General features: G+C 41.3%; 1 protein-coding gene across 1 annotated transcript in view; it reads right to left on the minus strand.

Annotated features, from left to right (window-relative positions):
- LOC135783419 (uncharacterized) overlaps nt 1-6,069 on the minus strand; it is a 75,276-nt gene that overhangs the window by 49,871 nt on the left and 19,336 nt on the right. The window lies entirely within an intron of this gene.

Here is a 6,069-nt window from a genome sequence, read left to right on the forward strand (position 1 = left end):
TTTCAAAATGACGCGAGCCACGCAAGCATGGTTCAACTTATGGGTAAGCAAAATGAAATAGCTACTCTACTGGTCAAACAGCATAATTTGTCTTCACTTCCACCCAGAGAAATTCAGTACTTTGATGGAGATCCACTGCGCTTTCATGAGTTTATGCGCACATTTGAGGAAGTGGTGGAAAAGAAAGCAGACAACCCTGGAGATTGTCTGCACTTCCTGGAGCAATATACACGAGGACAGCCGAAAGAACTGGTTAGAAGTTGCCAGCTCATGACTCCTTCACAAGGTTACTTAAAAGCTAAGGCATTGCTTAAGGAGAACTTTGGCAATGAGGTAAAAATAGCTGCATCATATATGGAGAAGGCTCTTTCATGGAAAGTTATAAAATCTGAAGATGCTAAGTCCCTACAAGAGTTTGGTATTTTTCTGAGGAGTTGTTGCAACGCTATGCAAGACATTCACTATATGAATGAGCTGAATCTCACCACTAACATGCAAGTTATTCTCTCAAAGCTTCCTTATAAACTCAAAGACAGATGGAGAGTCGTTGCATATGAGTTAAAGGAGCGACGCCACATTCAAACTACCTTTTCTGATATTGTTGACTTCATCGAGAGACAAGTAAAAATTCTATATGACCCTGTGTTTGGTAATATTCAGGATGTATCACCTGCTGGAGGTAGGAAAATGAACATCAAAGCAAGCCAGACAAAAACCAGAAGCAGTTTTGCAACCACTATCACTGCTACGCCTGAAATAAAAGAACACCGTAAGATATCAACCAACAGAATGTGTCTCTTCTGTAATGGTGAACACCTACTGGATGTTTGTAATAAACTTACCAGAAAAAGCCACAGAGAAAAGATGAACTTTCTGATGACGAGAGGAATTTGCTTTGGCTGTTTGAATACTGGACACTTCAGCAGGGACAGCAAAAGGAGAAGTATCTGTGACATATGTAATCTTAAACATCCGAGTCTCCTTTACATTTATCCTCACGAAAAGGTTGACACTTTGGTCAACAAAACTGAATTCAAATCACCAGTAGCCAGTGTTATGGTTTCCCTACAAACCAGTGGTCTTACTGGGGCTGGTACTGACAACTGTGCGTTATCTATCATTCCAGTGTGTGTTAAATCTAAGAAGGGAAACAGTTATAACATATGCTTTTCTTGATCCAGGAAGTTCTTTCTGTACAGAAGATTTGATGAACAAGCCTTAACCTCCCTGGAAAGAAAGTTAACATTCTTCTCAGAACTATGAGTCAAGATAAATCTGTTGGGAGCTACGTTCTAAAGGACCTGGAGGTTTCAGGGTTAACTCAAGAATACTACTGTGCATTGCCTGAAGTGTATACACAGAAGACCATGCCTGTGACCACAGCAAACATTGCCTCACAGAATGATCTTAAATGTTGGCCTTATCTGAGTCATATCTGCTTACCTATGATTAATGCTGGGATTGAGCTTTTGATTGGAGCTAATGTTCCAGAAGCATTGGAGCCCTGGGAGATCATACGCAGTCAAAACAATGGCCCATATGCTGTAAGGACCCTGTTTGGATGGACTGTTAACGGACCGCTTAAAGGAGTAGGCATGAATGGAGATGATGCTGTCAACCAACTTCCTGTGACTGTGAATAGGATTGCAGTAATGAAGTTGGAAGAATTGTGGAAGCAGCAATTTAAGGCCGATTTTCCAGAGACTGTTCATGAAGAAATGGTAGGAACATCTAAAGAAGATCAGCAGTTTTTGGATTTTGTGTCCAATTCAGCAAGACTGAAGAATGGTCATTATTACATCGGTCTACCATTCAGAGATGCCAATGTAGTTATGCCTATGAATAGGAAAATCGCTGAACAACGTGCTTTAACTCTTCAAAAGAAGTTTAAAGTGAACCCTTCATTTCATGCAGATTACAACACCTTTATGGAGGATGTGATACATAAGGGTTATGCAGAAAAGGTACCTGCGGCTGAACTGGAGAGACATGATGGATGTCTGTGGTATTTACCCCATCAATGTGTATACCATCTCAAAAAAACTAAGATCCGGGTTGTGTTTGATTGTGCAGCTTCTTATCAGGGTACATCACTGAATAGCAAGCTTCTACAAGGTCCAGACTTAACCAGTTCTTTGGTGAGTGTACTTGCATGGTTTAGACTGGAATCTGTTGCCCTGATGGCCGACATCGAAGCTATGTTCCACCAAGTCAGAGTTCACCCAGACGACTGTGATCTCTTGAGATTCCTGTGGTGGCCAGAAGGTAATGTAAACAGCAGTCTAGAGGAGTACCGAATGGTGGTTCATTTATTTGGGGCTACGTCATCACCAAGTTGCTCGAGTTTTGCATTGAGGAAATGCGCAATGGATCAAAAGGATCTATTTGACCCCAAGACAACGGATGTTGTTTTCAACAATTTCTATGTGGCTGACTGCCTTGTTTCTGTACCTTCTGAATCAGATGCTCTGCAGCTGTACAAGGATCTTACTAGTATGTGTGCTAAAGGTGGGTTTCGTTTGACAAAATGGACGAGCAACAGCCGTGCTGTATTGGGTGCTGTGCCTGAGGGAGACAGAGAGAAAAAGGTAAAGGATTTGGATCTGGATCGTGACACTTTGCCACTGGAAAGAGCTTTGGGAGTGCAATGGTGTGCTCAATTGGATGCCTTTCAATTTAAAGTGGTAGTGAAGGATAGGCCACTTACCAGGAGAGGGATTCTCTCAGTGGTTAGTTTGATCTACGATCCTCAGGGGTTCTTGTCACCTGTGATCCTGTCTGCCAAAAGGATACTGCAAGATTTGTGTAGAGAAGGAATTGGATGGGACAATGAAATTCCTTCAGTGTATGTTCAACGTTGGATTAACTGGCTGGATGATTTGCATCACTTGGAGAGCTTTGAGGTCCGAAGATGTCTGAAGCCTGATGGATTTGGAGAAGTTATTTCTGCTCAGATGCATAATTTTTCAGATGCAAGCGAGCCAGGATATGGTGTGGTGTCCTATCTACTGCTCCATAATGACCAACAACTGGCACATTCTACCCTCCTGGTAAGTAAGGCAAGAGTTACACCATTAAGATCCATCACAATCCCTCGCCTGGAACTTACAGCTGCCACTCTTGCAAGCCGTATCGACAAGATCTGGACAAAAGAACTCAAGATGCCCTTTCAGAACTCTATTTTTTGGACTGACAGCACTTCAGTACTTAAATATCTTCGAAATAGGACCTCAAGATTTAAGTGCTATGTGGCTAATAGAGTGTCCAAAATCCTGAAGGTCTCTGATGTAGCACAATGGAGGTATGTGAATTCGTCAAACAACCCAGCAGATCTGGCATCTAGAGGAGCAAAGGTCGATTCATCTTTGAAGAATGAGATGTGGATTTCTGGTCCTAAATTTCTCGTTCAGCCACAAGAGGAGTGGCCAGTGGACCCCACCCATAAGGACGTAATATCTCACGATCCTGAGATTAAAAGGAGTGCTTTGGTAAACGTGACAGAAGTGAATGAAAATTCTGACTCCATATCACGTCTCTTTGTTTACTTCTCCTCTTGGATTCGACTAAAGAAAGCCGTAGCCTGGATCCTTCGTTTGAAACGCATCTTGTTGGAACGAAGTAAGAAAAGGAAACAACTGCAGGCTGAGCTTATCTGCTTTGATAAAGACCTACATGAACAAGAGATGATTGTTAATCAGGAAATGCAGAAGTTTAAATCCAGTTCGTAAGGACTTACTTTCGTTGGAAGAATTGGAAATGGCCGAAATGGAAATCATCCGACTTTCTCAGAAAAAAAGGTTTCCAGAGGAACTAAAGAGTCTACGTACATGTGGAGTAGTCAAGCGAAATAGTCCCCTCTACAGTCTTAATCCAATACTTCAGTCTGATATCATCAAGGTTGGCGGACGCCTCGATAATGCATTGATTCCTGAACACTCTAAACACCCAATGATACTGGCAAAAGACTTACACATTTCTAACCTAATCCTGTGACAAATTCATGAAGAAGTAGGACATGGTGGACAGAACTTCATGTTGGCGACTCTTCAACAGCGATATTGGATCCTTTGAGCTAGCGTAGCCATAAGAACGCTTCTGTCAAAATGTCTAGTATGTAAAAGGTTCAACGCAATTGCAGGTCATCAACAGATGGCTGATTTGCCTCATGATCGAGTCTCACCAAACAAACCACCCTTTACCTATGTTGGATTGGACTGTTTTGGTCCTTTTGAAATAAAGTGAGGAAGAACCACTCTAAAGCACTACGGAGTTATCTTCACTTGCTTGACCATCAGAGCCGTTCACATTGAAATGGTAGCGTCACTGGACACCGACTCATTCATTCATGCACTCAGACGTTTTATCGCTCGACGAGGACAAGTTGCTGAAATTCGTTCGGATAATGGAACAAACTTTGTCGGGGCTGATCGTGAATTAAAAGAGGCAATACAAAGTTGGAACCACAACCAGATAAACAATGTTCTTCTACAGAAGAAGATTAAATGGACTTTCAATCCTCCTGCCGTTTCGCACCACGGAGGGATCTGGGAAAGGCTCATCAGATCAATAAAGAAAATACTGAACTCCATCCTTCGAGGTCAAAGTTTGAATGAAGAAGGTCTTCATACTTTCCTTTGCGAAGTGGAGTCCATCCTTATCAACCGGCCCATAACCAGATCATCTTTGGATCCTAACGACTTGGAAGCTTTAACACCTAATCATCTCCTGCTTCTAAAACCAAAGTTTACACTACCACCTGGATTGTTTGAAAAGGAAGATTTGTATGCCCGTCGAAGATGGCGTCAAATTCAGTATTTGGCCGACCATTTTTGGAAAAGATGGATTGGCGAATATCTACCTCTACTACAAGAATGCCAATGGCAAAGACACGGAACTATCAGCTGGAAGATGTTGTACTGATAGTGGATGAAAACGCTCATAGAAGTTCCTGGATCATGGGCAAAATTGTTCATACGATAAATGACAAAAAATGATTCACACGGCAAGTTCAAATCAAGACTAAGAGTACCTGCTTGACTAGGCCAATCACAAAGATTTGTCTTCTTCTTGAAGCCGAGGGATTTAAAGATTGACTGTTACTGACTTTTGAGAGCTCTCAACTGACCCCTTTTACTTGACTTTTTGACTTTTTTGACCTTTTGACTTTGACTTGATTGAATTACTGACTTTACTGACTTAGACTGGACCTTTACATTAACTTTACTCGGCTGCAAGGATGAACTAAATGAACATTTGAGTGATCTGGACATTTTATACACACATACATTTTTCACATTTTCCTTAAGCATTATGTAAAAAAAAAGAAAATCATGTACAACAATTAATTATGTAATGTATATAATGTTGTTCTTATTCTCATTGTGTCTGTGATTATTACAGGTTTATAGTGTAATAATCAGGGGCTGGAATGTAGGTGCAGAAAACCTGGGTCTTTTATTTTGTATTTTGCACGGATGTTTCCAGGTGGTTTGGTCACATGACTATCATGGTATTTAAATGGTGGCATTTCCTGTTTTGTTTAGCAAGTGTTTAGGTGTGTGTGTAGAGAGGGGGTGAGGAGCCAGGAGTGTTCACCTTCTGTTGACCGTTTTCGTTTAAGTTTACATTTACTTTCATGTTTATGCAGTAGGATACGTTTTTTTTCCAGCCAATGTTCCTACATGGATGTTCTGTCTTAATAAACGTCATTGGATTTTAAATGCAACGAAACGCGTCACGGATCTTTCCTGCTGCTTAGCCTCTCAGCGGCTATAGGCTGCCGCTACATTTATCTTTTCTTCATATTTGCTGAGCTCTTGTCTGTTATATTCTCTTATGTGCTGCAGCTCTGTTTTCTCTGTGATGTGAAATGAATTGAAACCTGTAGGCTGCTTGTGTTTGTGCTCATCGTCATGTTATTCATATTCAGCTTTACACTTTATAGACGGTTTCATTGGACGCACATGCAGTGACATGATACGTGTCTGGCCCGAACTTTACTTCCGGTTTCTGTTTGTTTAATGGTCCGACTAGTTGCTAAACTGAACTCTTGAACAAATACCTCATCGA

This window comes from Paramisgurnus dabryanus, chromosome 2 (genome assembly GCF_030506205.2).
Source record: "Paramisgurnus dabryanus chromosome 2, PD_genome_1.1, whole genome shotgun sequence".
Taxonomy (NCBI): domain Eukaryota; kingdom Metazoa; phylum Chordata; class Actinopteri; order Cypriniformes; family Cobitidae; genus Paramisgurnus; species Paramisgurnus dabryanus.